We start from the raw sequence: 18,022 nt of genomic DNA, 5'->3' as shown, positions 1-18,022 counted from the left end.
TGTCGGTCCACAGGGACTTCATAATAGGGAGTTGTACCTGCCTGTGTCTATGAATTAAAAAGCCCGGTCAGGTTGGGGCATGCAGTGTGGGCCGAAGCCCACCTGCATTTAATCTGACGTTAGCTCTGCTGTCCAGAGCACTGCAATGGGATATATTTATGTACAGCCGTTGGGTTCCAGGGAGCCACCCATGCTGTGGGTGCACACGGAATTCCCATTGCGGAGTTGGGGATTCCCAGTTGTACCTGCCTGTGACTATTTATAAAAAACCGCGGTCTGACTGGGGCATGCAGACACCTTGACAGAATGAATAGTGTGTGGCACATAGGTTCCCCATTGCTATGCCCACTTGTGCAGCTCCTGATGGCAGTAGCACAGGATTATATTTCTCATTGCTTCTGTACAGCATTGTGGGCTATCGCCCCGCCCCTTTTAAAGAGGGTCGCTGCCTAGCCGTGCCAACCCTCTGCAGTGTGTGCCTGTGGTTCCTCCTCATGGCAGACGCACTTATAAATAGACATGAGTGTGGCGTGGCATGAGGGCAGCTGAAGGCCGCGCAGGGACAATTTGGTGTGCGCTGTGGACACTGGGTCGTGCAGGGGGGGGGGGGGTTGGGCAGCATGTAACCCAGGAGAAGTGGCAGCGGAGTGTCATGCAGGCAGTGATTGTGCTTTGTTGGAGGTAGTGTGGTGCTTAGCTAAGGTATGCATTGCTAATGAGGGCTTTTCAGAAGTAAAAATTGTTGGGAGGGGGGGACCCACTCTTGCCGCTATTGTGGCTTAATAGTGGGACCTGGGAACTTGATATGCAGCCCAACATGTAGCCCCTCTCCTGCCCTATCCGTTGCTGTGTCGTTCCCATCACTTTCTTGAATTGCCCAGATTTTCACACAAGGAAACCTTAGCGAGCATCGGCGATATACAAAAATGCTCGGGTCGCCCATTGACTTCAATAAGGTTTGTTATTCGAAACGAACCCTCGAGCATCGCGAAATTTTCGTCCCGAGTAACGAGCACCCGAGCATTTTGGTGCTCGCTCATCTCTAGTTTTCAGTCATATGCAGGAATACTACAGGCAAAATGAATACAGTATGTTATTCCTAGCAGAGGGGCTGAGAGGGGAGATGCATGACCCAAGGATTCAAAGAACACCAAAAGGAGAATCCTTGTGTCACGCGCCAATCCTTTGACCCTACAGTATATAAGGCATACCTCAGTGTAACGGTTTTACTAGTGAGTTCCTTTTGTGATGACCAATATAAGAGAAAGATATGTGCAGAAGCCTATCACCAAAAAGGCCATATATTGAATAGCCACTTCAAACACCTGCTGACTCATGGTTGTATGGAAAATAGACAAGTGACTCCAGAGTGAAGCACAAAGGCCCATTTAGACACAACGATTATCGCTCAAAATTCATCCAAACGATGGCTCTTGAGCCATAATTATTGTGTCTAAATCCTTTCATCATTCGCTTTTCTGCTGATGGATTTCGTGATAGGAGGGACAGCGTGCAGCGCTGATAACATTGTTATTAGCAAGGCAGTACAAGGGACATGTATTTAAAGAACAGACCACCTGCTCTTCTGTAAATACATATCCTTGCGGCTCATTAACATGCAAATGATGTTAATTAGCTGCTAATGAACATTAGTGCCCATTAGTAGCTATGCAAAATGATCGCTCAATACTGTCACTCAAACTGTCTTCTGAGCAAATTTTGAGCCATCATCTTTGCATGTATATTGACAATGTTGTAATAAATGAAAGTATCCAGTGAAAGAGGATCATACAAACATAAATAACTCATCAATGAAAATGGGTCACAGGAGGATATTGAGATGATAAATAAATTATAAAAATCAGATAAAAGCAGCAAAGGTGGAAACAGAGAGACTTATTGCCAAAGAGAATAAAACTAACCCTAAATTGTTCTTCAATTATATAAAGGGTAAAAAGATAAATACTGAAAGTGTTGGCCCTTTAATAAATAATGTAGGAAAAAGTGAAGAGGGTGATGAGGAGAAAGCAAATCTAAGTAGGAGTTTTTTCTCCAGTTTATTCACAGAAGAAAATGAAAATGAATCCAGCAACTACAAGCCGGTAAGTCTGACTTCTGTTGTGAGTAAAATATTTGAAGTGTTTTGTAGCGATGCTGTCCTGGAGGACCTCAAGGAAAATAACTGTATAACTCTGTATTAGCACTGGTTTATGAGAGATTGCTACTGTCAAACCAATCTTATGAGCTTCTATGAGGAGGTAAGTTCTAGACTGAACTGGGGAGTCACTGGATCTTGTGTATCTGGACTTTTCCAAAGCGTTTGATGCTGTGCCACATAAAAGATTGGTATATAAAATGAGAATACTTGATCTGGGCGAGAATGTGGGTAAGTGGGTAAGAAACAGGTCAGTGATAGAAAGCAGAGGGGGTTATAAATGGTACATACTCTGATTGGGTCACTGTTACTAGTGGGGCACCACAGAGGTTGGTTTGGGGACCTTATTCGTTTTAGTACATTTATTAATGATCTTGTAGATGGATTATGCAGTAAAATATCAATATCTGAAGATGATACAAAACTATGTAAAGAAATTAACATGCGAGGACGCAAGGCGGTTGCAAGAGGATCTGGATAAGTTGGGGGGCAGAAAAGTGTCAAATGACGTTTAACAATGAAAAATGTAAGGTTCTGCACACGGGCAGGAAATACACGTCACCAATATACACTAAATGGGAAACCACTGGGGAACACTGACATGGGAAAAGACTTGGAGATTTTAGTTAACTGTAAGCTTAAGTGGAGCAACCAGTGTCAGGCAGCTGCTGCCAAGGCAAATAGGATCATGGGGTGCATCAAAAGAGGTCTAGGGGCGTATGATGAGAACATCGTTCCTCCTCTTTACAAGTCACTGGTAAGACCACACATGGAATATTGGGGACAGTTTGGGGCATCAGTACTCAAGAAGGATATATCAGAGGTTGAGCGGGTACAAAGGTGGGCAACTAATCTATTAAATGTAATGGACGGACTACAATACCCAGAGAGGTTATCAAAAATGGGGGTTATTTACTTTAGAAAAATTACGGCTGAGGAGCAACCTACCGTAATAGCTATGTATAATGATATCAGAGGACAATACAGAGATCTCTCCCATGATCTGTTTAAACCCAGGACTGTAAAAAGGGGGCACTCTAATAACTATGTATAGTATATCAGGGGAACAGTACAGAGATCTCTCCCATTATCTATTTATACCCAGGACTGTAACAAGAGGGCGCCCTCTACGTCTAGGGGAAAGAAGGTGTCTACACAACATAGAAGCGGGTTCTTTTCTGTAAGAGCAGTGAGACTGTGGAACTCTCTGTGATGTTGAACTTGATAAAAGAGTATAAGAGGGGCCTGGACACCTTTCTTGAGTGTTACAATATTACAGGTTACAGTCACCGATTACTCAGAAGGGTCGGTGATCCGGGGATTGTTCTGACTGCCAGATTGGAGTCAGGAAGGAATTTTTTCCCCTTAGCTTCTACCTCATTGGGGTTTTTTGCCTTCCCCTGTATCAACATTGGGGAGTAATAGGCTGGATGGATAAAATATATTTTTTCAGCCTAACATACTATGTTATTAAGACTCGTACTGTGAATGGATGGCACACAGTGAAGTAATCTGCAGCTAAATACAACACTGGTGCTCCAACTAATGTATCTGAATGCACAACTTGCTATTCCTTGCACGGATGGGCTATAACAGCAGTCAACCAGTTCAAGTGATGGACCACCGGGGTGGGGAATGTTTTCTTAGCACACTGTGGGTCTTCTGATAACTGTGGATGGATTTTTCAAGCAGTAGCTAGTAGTACTTCAGTTCTGAAGGCCAAAGGAGTTCAAAGCGCTACGAGATCGGTGTCTCTAATAAAGGGGTTATTCAGTGTATATTGTATATATATATATATATATACAGATGGGTTAAACAGTCACTATTTTAGGTGTATATTTACATGTAAATGTGGGAAGAAGTTCATTTTCAGGAGTCATTAATCCAACAATAGACCATCCATTAATAGGACCTTTATGCCCTTACAGGCAGCACGTTGGACATTTGATCGCTTTTCTGCTGCTATTTGTGAAATGTCTCCTAGATATATAATTCCACCTTTCTCTGAAAAGTGAATTTCAAACTCCACTAGAATTTGATTCTCGAATGTCAAAACATTTTTAGGTAGAAAAGCATTGCGTCAGACGCAATCATAATAAACCCAAGCCCGATTCTTGTTTAAAAATAATAGAAGATATAATTCTTTAAGAGGACCTAAGTGAAAAGCAGCTTTGTAAATCTCAATCTGCGTAACCTTCTTTTTATAGTCTATACAGGGCTTTATAAAAGTGTTTTAACACATTATGAAAGGTGTTTAATGTATTGACCTTTAATATCTTGGAAACCATACAAGCTTAAATTTGGAAAATACCAATGAACCGAAGGACTTGGTTTAAAATTAGATTTTTTTTTTCATTTATTTTCAATCATGTGAACACGTGAAATAATGTTTCCATGAAAGTTATTTTTTGACTGCAGATTAGGCTATATGTGCTTACGCTACAAAAGGAGGAGTGAAATGTGGCTAACCACATAATGCCAGTGTTCATTACCATGTTCACTCCAATTATAACAAACCCAAAAAAGATGTTTCAAAGAATTGCCAAAACCAAGTGGTACATGCATGTAGAAGAGACAGGCTGGGTTTACACTTGAAAGAAAATGTAAGCTTACGGCTGAGGCATTGCATCGCACCGGAAAGTGAGTCTGGTAAGGTCTGTTCATGCTATGAAGATATTAAGCCTGTGAAATGTGGACTCGATTTGCTGCACATCCAGTATTTGACTTTTTGGGGCCAATATAAATCCAAAACTAGCAAAAACTATTTAGTAGTAGAGGGCCAGTTCAATAAAATAGGGCTTGTTACACAGTCCTAAGAATATTTACACATCTGCATTCGAGCTACTAGAGGAGACATCATCCAACAACCTAGAATAGAATAAAGTCCTAGAGCAAATGTACTTTATGAAGCAACTTATATATTCTTAATGGAAAACGGATTTATCTGCAAAATCTGTAGACGTACAAAATGGAAAATGATCATTCTGCTAGCCCAATTCATTTTTTTTACTTATGCTTGTAGTCAACCTTTTTTCTGTACACATATACAAGGTATAGCGGCCATTTTGAATATGTACTAATTTCTTTTTATTGGTTGAAAAACAGTAACATTTGTTAAGAGTCACTTCATGGTAAGCTGGTATTAGGTATTAGTTTCACTGCTGGGAACCCCAAGGACCTTCTGTAATCTATGGGGGAACCAGTCAGCATGGAGTAATTCTCCTCATGCCACCACCAGGGAAATGAGGTATTACACAGTATCCATTGAAGTTAAAGGCCTAGTGCAATGTGTGGATGTGGCGGGTTCTTCAGGGCGATAGGGACAGTAGGGATGATTACTTTAAAGAAGAGGTGAAATGCAATAAAATGGATTAAGTGAAAACACTATCTAATACTTAACGTTCCTCCTCACTGAAACAAAAAAAAACTCAAGACAATATATGTTATATCAAAAACAGAGACAAAAGGAAATGTGTTCACAAATTTGACTGTTTTAATGGATGTCTCACTCAGATGATGAAACTAGAAAGAGTAGTGCCTTAGTCGAGTATCTGCCCGCTCGTCTCTAAAGATTTGGCTGCCGACGGGGGGCGGGGAGCGGTGGGGGAGAGTGGGGAGGAACGGAGGGGAGATCCCTTTCTCCCCCCCCCCCCCCCGCTCCCCCCTGCTCACCGCCGCAACTCATCTGTCATCCGCGCCGGCAGCCGCATCTTTAGAGATGAGCGGGCAGATACTCGACTAAGGCACTACTCGCTCGAGTAGTTAGCCTTAGCCAGTATGCTCGCTAATCTCTAGATGTAACACCTTTCTATGCAGGCAGTGGTGTATTCATCAGTGCTGTATAGAAGCAGTTTATCACTCTTTACAATAGTCAAAGATCGTTGGGAACGGATCTCGACAGCAAATCAATACCTGAAGTAGCTGAAGTATCCGCTAACAGAGATGAAACACCGGCTGAGCTGGTCAATAGCAACCTATTTATTCTTATTTAGGCTACTTGATATAACATTTACACGTAATTAAAAGATACACTTCACAATGTAGAAAAGCAGAGGTTTTGTGCAATGACCCCACTAGTTGGTTAGACAAAGTGTCACTGTGTGACTTGGCTAGTAAGCTGGACTTTCTGTCTGTCCATCTGTTTTGTCTATGTTTGGTATTAGTCCAGCCAGTCAGCATTCCATCTGAGTTCAAGTTGTTCTCAAGAATGAAGAAAAGTTTTACAGCATGTCAGCCACAACTAGGAATCCATGTGCTGTCACTGCAGAAGTTCCTTGTGATAGCGGTTGGGTTCCCCTCTTCTCTTTCCTGCTGCGTCATCCCCTGTAGTGCATGTTCTTATTGGTTGGTGGTTCTCCTGGTTGGCCAATTAGCAATAACATGATACTATATAATACAACTGCACCCTGTCATGAGTGCTGGTCATTTTGCGTAAATCTGCTATGTGCTTACATGCCTCCCAGAGCTCTGTCTGCATGTATCCAGTTCTGTTTATTGTATTGTTGTTGCATGCCTGTTTGTCCGTTTGTATGTTAGTTTATCAGTCTGTCCAAATCTGTGTTTGGTCCTGTTTGAGTGTTTCTGCATGTATCCAGTTCTGTTTATTGTATTGTTGTTGCATGTCTGTTTGTCCGTTTGTATGTTAGTTTGTCAGTCTGTCCAAATCTGTGTTTGGTCCTGTTTGAGTGTTTCTGTTTGTAGCCCCCATCCGAAATGTTATCCGAGGCCCAGTTCTTGCTTTGTTTGTCCTACCCATCTATTGGTGGGCAAATACCCAAGCCTTGTTGTGTATGTTTCCCCTCCATCTTTTGGTATGCGGAAGCTTGGGTCTTGTTCTGTCTTTGGTCTTCAGTCTATATTGTTCTTATATGTTTGTGTCTCCTGGTTTTCTACTGTACTTTGTCCTGTTTATATTTACCATCTAGGGACAGTCCATTTTACCAGGACTAGTGTAGCTTTAGGGGGTGCAGAGGATGCGGTTGCACCCGGGCCCAGGAGCCTTAGAAGGCCCATAAGACTTCTCTTCTCCATATAGGGAGCCCAGTATTATGAATAAAGCATTATAGTTGGGTGCCCTGTTACAGATTTTGCATTGAGGCCCAGGAGCTTCAAGTTACGCCTCTGGTCACCAGGGTTCATGATATGGATCCGTCCTTATCAGGATGATCGTCCTGCTTTCAGGCAGAGGCCGCCAAGTTTGGTTAGGGATAGCACTTTGCGTTTAGTGTCTGTTTTGTTAGTCTTTGTCTTGTTTGGTGACGCCAATGCAAGACATTGTGCTTTTACCCTGCACAGACAGAAGGCAGTCAAGATATATTTGCCGTATTTCTATGTTGATGTTTCTGTTTAAAAAGGAAAAGTGATTGGACATTCAATTTTGTCTTTCCTTATATTTGATAGAACAGCACCAACACTATAAGCCATGACACTGTAGGTTTGGATAATAGTGTTTGAACATGGCGTCAGAAATCACAACTCACTACTTTTCTAATAGCCAGCTGACATTTTTTCGTCCTTTTCAAAGTTTTTTCCTTCCGGCAGTCATGGATACAACAAACTGGATACATTTGGTAAAAACTGGTACTAATGTTCTATGAAACCCAGAAGAAAGTATTAGTTATACATTCTGTGATCTGGGTGCAACAACTATTGTAATTATTATATGCACTACAAACAGGTTTTTTTGCTGTATTTTTTAAAATTCTCTTTGGATCAGTGCCACTTTTTTAATATGACATGATACAGGTGTGGCTTTTTTCGGTGTTTTCCTTTACACTCCTTTATGGAAAAAAGCGCATCAACTAAAGTACAAACAAAAAGTACCTGTGTGAAATCATCCTTAGGGCTCTTTCACAGGAGCATATGCGTTTTTGCGCTCTCTTATCCGCGATGTAAATTCGTGTGAATGGCCAATTTTCCGCGATCAAGTCCAGTGCTTAATTAGTGTTCTCTCATACAATCACACGACCAGGTGCAACATTTTTAGCGAAAAAATACCTTGCGCTCCGTAAAACCCTTGCTCTGCATTAATCCTCTTCAATAACCTAAATAGAGGCACTTAAGCTTGTCGCAGCATTGGACGATGATATCATGCCCCCCTCCCTTTTTTCCAGCTTCCATAGGAGTCTATTAAGCTGCCGCTCTTTATCGGTCAAAAGATAGAACCAGAACTTTTTCTTTTTACCCACTGTATATTTGCAGGCGCGTATTTTGGTTGCGTATGTTCCATTTGTAACGGTGTAATGTTTTTACGCGCCGTATATTCGCCCATGTGAGCGAATGCATTGGAAACCAATTCCTCAGATGGTCGTGCATATTGATCGGGCGTAAAAACGCGGCTGATATACGATATGTGAATAAGCTCTCAGACCAGTGAATGTATTATGACACTTCTGTAACAGGGATCATTATTATAGATGCATTTCTGATGACATCATAACCGGATGTCATCAGTATTTGATCTTTTTTTGTATATTTAATTTTCTACTCATCAAACACTGATCCAATAGAAAAGAATGGCAATATGGAGGCAAAAACGCAAAATTGGGCGGCATTTTTAAAAAATCGCCGTAAAAATATGGCCTTATAAATAGATGCATGGATTTAATTAGCTCCATGTTACGGTCTACAAAACACAGAGCAAGCATGGAGCTAAAATCTGCTCATCTGAAGCAGACGCGGTGGAAAATCTGCACCACAATCCGTATGTCAAAAGATACATTCACACAAGTGAGCGCAATATTGGTTGGAGAAACCCAGCCAGATATCACGCTTGTCAACGTGCGCTTTAATCGCGGATCCAAAAATGCCTCGCATGATGTGAAATGCACATAATGCTTCATGCACATCAGGAGATCGGCAAGTGTTTCCCATTGACTTAAATGGTAAATTAACGAGGGCACAAACAGATGGCCGTATGCCCAACTATGGTCGCTGAAACGGAGCATAGTTGCGCATGAAGGCTTTTTTTTTTCTCAGAGTTTTCAAACTCCGCACCATAGTGCATAAGTTTGCATAAAACAGCGGGAAAATAGGTCCTGCTCTATCTTTTCCGCACATAGTTAATAGTACTAGGGCAAGTCCATAATACTAGGGCAAGTAGCACTAGAAATGTCTTTTAGCTATACTTGTTTACTCCGAGAGGTTAACGACATCTGCTGAGAAGGTATATAGGCGGCTTACATTGTTAGACACTGTTACATATAGTTTGTTAATGGTTTGACTCTCCATTGCTCTGCACAAGTGATAAATTAAGGGCGGGGTTACCCAATCAAGGTGTGATCATTTGCATGTGTGAAATCTGCTGTGTCCTTTCCAAACAAAGAAGTAGCAGGAGTGCTGCAGCAAAAACTACCGTATATACCGGCGTATAAGACGACTTTTGAACCCCGAAAAATCTGCTCTGAAGTCGGGGGTCGTCTTATGCGCCGGTAATACAAAAAAAAAAAGTGTAAAAAAAAAAAATCATTACTCACCTCCCCCGGCGTTCTGTCGCGCTCCGGCAGGATGTCGCTCGCTCCTCGTCCCCGGCGCAGCATTGCTTTCTGAATGCGGGGCTTGAAATCCCCGCTTCCAGAAAGCTAATACACACGCCGTCAGCCGGTACAGCTATTCAATGACAGCATTGAATGGCTGTGATTGGCTAAAACACACGTGGCTTCAGCCAATCACACTATTCAATGACATCATTGAATGGCTGTGATTGGCTGAAGGCGGACGTGTGTTAGCAATCACACCCATTCAATGATGTCATTGAATGGATGTAACTGGCTGCCGGCGTGTGTATTAGCTTTCTGGAGGCGGGGATTTCAAGCCCCGCATTCAGAAAGCAATGCTGCGCCGGGGACGAGGAGCGAGCGACATCCTGCCGGAGCGCGACAGAACGCCGGGGCAGGTGAGTAATGATTTTTTTTTCTCCATTGTAATACCGGCGTATAAGGTGAAAGTTGGGGGGTCGTCTTATACGCCCCGTCGCCTTATACGCCGGTATATACGGTACATCAAGCAAATAAAAACAAGTGTGAGTGTGTGTGTCTTTTAAAATGTACTATTTTTTTAAGTGTGTGACTTGAGATTAGGTGACTTTAGATGCTAAAAGACTTAAATTTATTTACTGCTTACACCAGGCAACGCAACTTTTGTGTCTAAGAAAAGTTCATTTGTTCCTGTTAGCTTATTGTAAAATATAATGGAAAATAACTTTCATTTTGAATAAGGTTTGCTTTTGTGGTCAGGACATCAATATAATAATAAAAATATATGGTTTTGAATTTCGAATGTTTTAAGGACATAAACAGTGAGAAAAGAAATGACTTACAATCATGAGCCATAGTCATTATACAATGCAGAGTATGTCCATATAGTTCAAAATTAATGAACATGTCTGCTTGTTTTCGATTGACGATTGTGTACTTGGTCACTTTCACGGACCGGCCCCCAGATGAAGTCGCACATCATATTCTCATTCTGTTCTCCTTGATAGCAACGCTCAAACTGCTGCATATCTTGGTGGAACCTTTCTCCATGTTCCTTGCAGTATGCTCCCATGTTCTGCTTGAATTTATGTAGATGAGAATCCAGGATATGAACCTTGAGCGACATCCTGCAGCCCATAGTATGGTATTTCTTCACCATCGTCTCCACCAACTCCACATAGTTGTCTGCTTTGTGATTTCCCAAGAACCCCTGAACCACGGCAACAAAACTGTTCCAAGCTGCTTTCTGTACTTCTATGAGCATGGGAGGAAATGTTGGACATTCTATGATCCTCTTGATTTCTGGTCCCACAAAGGTGACAGCTTTTATCTTGGCCTCAATCAGCTTCGGGAAGAAGTTTAGTAGATGTTTGATCACTTTAGATTCTTTATCTAGAGCTGTGACAAACTGTTTCATAAGCCCGAGTTTTATGTGAAGAGGTGGCATCAGAATCATCTTAGGATCTACTAGGGGTTCCCACTTGACGTTGCTTTGTCCAACAGTGAAGTCAATACATTCAGGCCAGTGTCATCGATGGTAGTGTTCAGTTTTGGCTCTGCTATCCCAAAGACAACGATTGCAAGGAAACTTTGTTAAAGACCCATTAGGAAAGCAATCATCTTGAAGTCTCCAATTACCTCCAAACCATACTGATTATACTTCAGAACTTGAAACAGGAATTTGACGCTACTGTACTCCTCCTTAAGATGTGCAGAGTGAGCCACTGGAAAGGATGGAAGTTGATTTCCTTTGTGGAGCAAAACCGCTTTCAGGCTCTTGGAAGAACTGTCGATGAAATCACCAATCCTGTGTGTTACAAGGTATCCCAATTTCACTGAATAGACCTGTCACGTCATGGCAGTAACAGAGTCCATCTTCATGGGTGAAGAAGGTAGAAAATATTTGATGATGCTTTCTTTGACTTGTAACTTGCACTCTATCATCCATCAAGTTCCACTGTTTCAGCCCGGATGTCAGAATTTCTGCTTCAGATTTGTAAGACTAAGATCTCTTACCAAATCATTAACATCCTTCTGGTTTGGGTAGTATGGTCTTTTGTCATCTTTGCCGGCATGGAAAGGATCAGTTGCATCTTCACTGTCTGAGCTGATGTTTTCTGAAGACGTCTGCACGCTATGCATGCTCTGTAGAGGCGTCGGAATATGGAGATCAAAGCAATGTGGTACTGGAACCATGGACGACGAAATGTTTGGATAAGTCATAGCAACTGCATTTTTTCCATTTCGATGTGTGGAGGGGTCTACCATGCAAAAATAGAAGTTGGTGGAATGATCAGTTGCCAAATTTTTGGTATTGCAAACATCATGGCTCTATTTTCACCTCTGAACCAACTTTCAAGAGTTTTCTTGCAATTATCGCAGCTGAAGTGAGGTGCCAGGACTTATCTTGATCACCCACAGCCATCCTAAAATATGCTTTGTAGGCTGCATTCACTTTTGCTGTTGTTGCCAAAGAGCGCTTCTTTGCCCGTTTTGATGAACTCTCCGCATGCATAACAGAAAGCATCTGCAGGATATTTACAACCTCTTGATGCCATACTTGACTAAAATAATCACCAATTAATCTACAGATGTAAAAAAACAAAAAATAACAGAATTATGTTAGCATTCAAAATAATTACTGTACATGTATTCATGTATAACCATGAACCTGCACTATACATGTGATCTTAGTCAGCAGTGTGACAATCAAAGTTTTGGCTCAATAACTGTAAATAACCATTTGTTTGCTCTCCAAATAATATGAAAATACCACTGATATCGTAGACACAAAAACATTTTTTTTGTTGCCTAGTGTTATCTATTAAAAGTTTCACTTGCATATATTACTTTCATTTATCTGTAAATTCCCATTTTAGAATGTGCTCTGTGATTGGCAGTGCTGTCCAGGGTACATCTTGTGCCATGTACGCAATCCTTGAAGAGCAGTTCAAGGGTGCATGCTTCAGTAGGCGATGTGTACATGTTGCATGAACTCTGGTGCAATAATTCACCAGAAGGCGTTCTTAAAAGGAATGCTTCTTTTATTCAATGACTCCAAAGGAAAAGAAAAATAACGAAAGCGCTTCCCGGGAAAAAAGAGGAATCCACTGATTGGATATTATTTCATAATGAAATATAATGAAATAATATCCACCCAGTGGATTCCTCTTTTTTCCCGGGAAGCGCTTTCGTTATTTTTCTTTTCCTTTGGAGTCATTTACCATTGGGTCCCCTACAGTTAAGGGTACCCAAAGATCCAAGCAGCTCTGCACCGAGGATTGGGAAGAAGGATCCTCCATTTTACAGGCCTTCCAGGCTTTGGAGGTATCTAATGAGGTATCCCATCGATGGGTCCTCATTAAGTACCGGGTAAGTCCATCATTTTGTGTTATTTTATCATTACCATCCACTTACTACTGGAGGAGCGCTATCCTGATCCCAGTACTTCTGTTGTTCTTTTATTCAATCCACTTCATAACGACGTTTCGACTGCTGCACTGAAGTCTTTTTCAAAGCTTGAACGCTTTTTGGTGAATTATTGCACCCTAGATGCTGCTTGGATCTTTACTGGAGTTCATGTTTATGGATGAACAGTCCACATCTTGGTGAGCATGCATCATTGCCCTGAATTACTCCCTCTTCAGATTGAGGGTTTTTGGTGTGCTGCTTCCACATACATTGATGTGTGTACAGGTTGCATGTTTGGAAGCCTAGATCCTGGATCTAAATGAGCAGCTTGCAACACAGAGATCCATTGTTAACATGGAAAGGAGTTTACTGCTCACTGAGCAAAAACTCTCTGGGATAGATGTAGGGGTGTATGGTAGCATGGGAGTGTAGGATGATCAGGCAGCTAGCTGGGTAACAGAAGGAGGGGTAGAGGGAAGAGGGTCAGGGAGACTAGTCCTGAATTTGCACACCCTAACAAATTTCCAAACTTCGCAGATGAGGGAAATACAATTACAGGGTTAACACTGTTGTAGCATGACATGGCCTCTGACTACCAGCGGAATAGGAGTGCAGGGAAGGCTAGACAGGACCTGGTAATAAGGAACTCAATTTTTGGGAGGACAGACAGGGCAAACTGTCACAACAATCGGGATTGTCGAACAGTGAGTTGTCTTCCAGGTGCTTAAGTTCAACATATAATGGCTTGGGTTGACAGATTAGTGGGAGGGGCTGGTGAGGACCCAGGTGGCATGATACACATTAGTAGCAAAAACAAAGTAAGAACTAGGTTGAATGTCCATAAAAATGATTTCAGGGAAGTAATATGTAGGCCTAGGGGGAAGACCTCCAAAGTAGTATTTTCTGAAGTACTAGCTGTACAACATGCCAAACCAGAAAGGCAGTGGGAGATTAGAGCGTTAAATAGGTGGCTCCAGAGTTGGTGTAGGAAGGAAGGGGGGTTGGGTTCCTAGAGAATTGGGCTTACTTTGATGTTGGCTACAGATTCTACCAAAGGAATCAGCTGCATCTCAATGAGGAGGGTTTAGCTGTGCTGGGAAAAAGCTAGCTAGAAAGTTACAGGAGTGCTTAAATTAGGGACTGAGGGCGGGCATAATGAAGATGTAAAGGGGGAAATAAACTGCAAAAAGAAAAGTTTTTTAACTACTAAAACAAGAACGCAGTGAGGAAGCATTAAAAAGCTATAGGGAAAACATTAATAATATAAAAAGCAGATAAAAGCCGCAAAGGTGGAGACAGAAAGACTAATTTCCAGAGAGAATGAAACTAACCCTAAACTGTTCTTTAACTATATATATACAGCAGTATAAAGATTAAAACTGAAAGTATTGGCCCTTTAATAAATAATGTAGGATCAATTGTAGAGGGCGATAAGGAGAAAGCAAATCTATTAAATAGTTCTTTCTCCAATGTATTCACAGAGGAAAATAAAATGTCAGGTAAAATGCAAAGTGATAAAGTCAACTCTCCATTAAATATCACCAGTCTTACCCAGGAGGAAGTGTGGAGCCACCTTAAAAAGATTAAAATAGACAAATTGCCGGATCCTGTTGGCATACACCTCTAGGTTCTAAAGGAATTAAGTAATGTTATAAGCAGACTATTATTTGGTATATTTAAGTACTCTACATTGATGGGGTATGTTCCACTGGATTTGTACATAGCTAATGTGGCACCAATATTCAAAAAGGGGTCAGAACCTAAACCTAGAAAATACAGGCTGGTGAGTTTTACTTCTATTTAGGGTAAAACGTTTGAAGTGTTTCTAAGAGAGGCTACCCTGGATTACCTCAAGGAAAATAGTTGTATAACTCTGTCAGTATGGGTTTGTGAGAAGCCGCTCCTGTCAAACCAACCTGATCTGCTTCTATGAGAAAGTAAGTTGTAGACTGCAGCATGGAGAATCATTGAATCTCATATCGACTTTTCCAAACTGCTTGATACTATGCTGCATAATAGGTTGGTATTAGAGTTGAGCGAACGTACTCTGGCGAGCTTGATGCTCGTTCGAGCATTAGCGTACTCGATGGTGCTCGTTACTCGAACGAGCATCAAATCACATTTGACCCCGCCCCAGCTTTTGGCTCCTCCCCATAGTGACGTGCCAGTTTTGGCCCCTCCCCACCGCGACGCAGTGCGCGTCATTTGAAAATTTTTAGTCTGGCCGGAAGGGGAAGAAGAAGGGGAAGAGAGAGAGAGAGAGAGAATGAGGAAAACACAAACCAAGAAAGAAAAAAAAAACTCGGGACCCGGTGTTCCACATACAAAAATGCTTGAGTCTCCCATTGTAGTCAATGAGGTTCGTTACTCGAGTAGAGCTCTCGAATTTTATGAAAAACTCGACTCGAATAACGTGGACGGACCCGAGCATTTGGGTGCTCGCTCATCTCTAGTTGGTATATAAAATGAGAATGCTTGGAAAGATGAGAATGTGTGTAAGTGGGTACGTAACTGTCTCAATTATAGAAAATAGAGGGTGGTTTTTAATGGTACATACTCTGATTAATTCACTATTGTCAGGGATCAGTATTGGGCCTGATTCCAAGAAGGATTGCACAGTAAACTATCAATATCTACAGATTACAAAGCTCTACAAAGTAATTACCAGTAAAGAGAGCAGAACATGGTTACAAATGGTTGCAATTTTAGTTAATTGCAAACCTAACTGTAGCAACCAGTATCAGGCAGCTGCTGCCAAGGCAGATAGGATCATAGGGTGGTTTCTTTGCCAGACTATGTTTAACAAAGGCAGCGCTCCTGGGATAAAACTCTAGGTAATAATCACTCTAACACACGTTGGACTTACCTGCCGTGAGCGGGCTGCCCTGGATGTGGGCAGTCCACCCCGCCTGGGGTCCTGGGGAGTGCTGAAATTAGGTATTGTGTATAAATGGGGATGTAGATAAATCCTCCCGGGTTACAAAGACATCCGATATACAGAAGAGTGTCAGGGGGGGACTCCAAATCCAGTGAGAATGGAGAAAAGCAAATAAACAAAGAATATATTTTAAAAAACCCAGCGCTTCAGGGAGCAAATGGTAAATGAAGTGTGATGTCAAGTGATGACTTACTTCACAGAGGGGGTCTTAGACAATAACCCCCTAATCCAGATAGGCGATGATAAGTAATGGTGTTCGCAGCGAGGATGTAGATGTTCACAGGTATTTTATTCGGCAACAAAGGGCTCAAAAGCCCCACAGATTACATGCACAATGAAAAGTAAAGAAACCAACCTGCTGTTGGGGGGATTGGCAACGCGTTTCTGTGCACTTTACCAGCCTTTGGGACTCTCTGCCCAAGAACGTGGTGATGGCGAATTCAATAAAAAAGTTTAGGAGGCACCTGGACGCCTTTCGATGATCCATGTATTATTATTTTAATTGCCAAACTTGGTGTCGGGAAGGATTTTTCCCCCTTAAATGAGAAAAATAGTTTTTTGCCTCATTGGGGGTTTTTGCCTTCCTCTGGATCAACATGGGGGAGCTAATAGGCTGAACTTGGATGAACATATGCCTTTTTACAGCCTAACATACTATATTGCTATGTTACTATGCCCATCTTTTATTCTCCAAAGAAAAGCCTTGCCGTGCCGTTCCTGCATTTTCTATTATACATGAGCGCATTCCTTATTTCTGCCAGACACAAAGCATTGAATAGGAAGGATTAAAAGAAATAAGACCTTACAATTTATGGAATTAAAAACAAGACCAGCCAACAGCCACATCCCATTACTCTATCTAAGCGTTAGGCGTGACTTACTCATTAGATGTCTTCATCATAGCCATGAAGACCTAAGCAGCAGCCAATATATATACATAAATATCCAAGCCAAACTAAAATTTGCCAAACCCGGTAAATATAAAGTGACATACTACACTGTATCAGTAATAACATCCAAGAGGACCTCAGAAAGGGTTGACCGCACCTATTGGTATGTCTGAACCAGGTTCTGGTCTAATCGTTGTTGTCTTTTTTGAGAGACAGAAAGTTATATGAAGAACTGTTTGGCACGGCTGATTCCATGACATAGTACAGAAATAACAATAATCTAGACAGTGGCTTATAACATTAAGAGCAATTTCATGGCTGTTTATTGGCTTTGGCTTCTGCAAGGCAATCTATTCTTAGTCGCCTAATAGTGTTTCAACTGTACAAACGCTAAAATCATCAATTTACACTAATTTAAATCTGCAAGAAGAGCAATTATGCTTTTATGAGCTAAATGACTGATAGAAAAATGGTGCCAAGCAGACAATTTCGCGTTCCTACAGTAACAGTTCTATTTCTCTTAGGGCTTTTGTATTTGGTACCGCAGGGTGTATGGGAAGCTTTAGTGTCTTTGTGACCTGGTTATGAGGAGACTTGTTTGTTCTTATGCAATTTTTAAGAGAAATAAATGAGAAAAAACGAATTCTATCTTCAACACCGGATAATGAAATGCGAAACATATTTCTTTCATTTTTTTTTTTATTCTTGCCCTATCCTCTTACCATGGAGACATTACAGTTGTATCCTGTTCTAAATATGTTTAATCTGTTTTCAAATTAGTCCCCCTGACATAATGGAGTTTGTCTGGTTTCTAGATGTTTTTAAATCCAGGATAGGGCTAGACTATTCTTCATATATGATGAATCGGACAACAATAGCAAAAAATAGAATAGAGCTGTGGAATTAGTGCGCTGCGAGAACTTCATGAGCCTAAAGTAAGGTAAGTTGGTTTCACTGTTAGAATACTGGAAGAATGTGTCTTCTTCATTTGTGCAGATCAGCCATTAGGGCAGTATCTGTAGTACTGCTATCGGGGGCTGAGGCGACTGAGTCCAAGAGGAAGCCCACTCTCACCTTTCATCTTTAACCTGCCACAATGACCCTATTATAAATGTACAAAAATAGGGGCCCATTTTTGATGTAAGCGAAGCCG

The sequence above is a fragment of the Eleutherodactylus coqui genome, chromosome 12, assembly GCF_035609145.1.
Source record: "Eleutherodactylus coqui strain aEleCoq1 chromosome 12, aEleCoq1.hap1, whole genome shotgun sequence".
Classification (NCBI taxonomy): Eukaryota; Metazoa; Chordata; class Amphibia; order Anura; family Eleutherodactylidae; genus Eleutherodactylus; species Eleutherodactylus coqui.
This window is presented reverse-complemented; position numbering follows the sequence as displayed.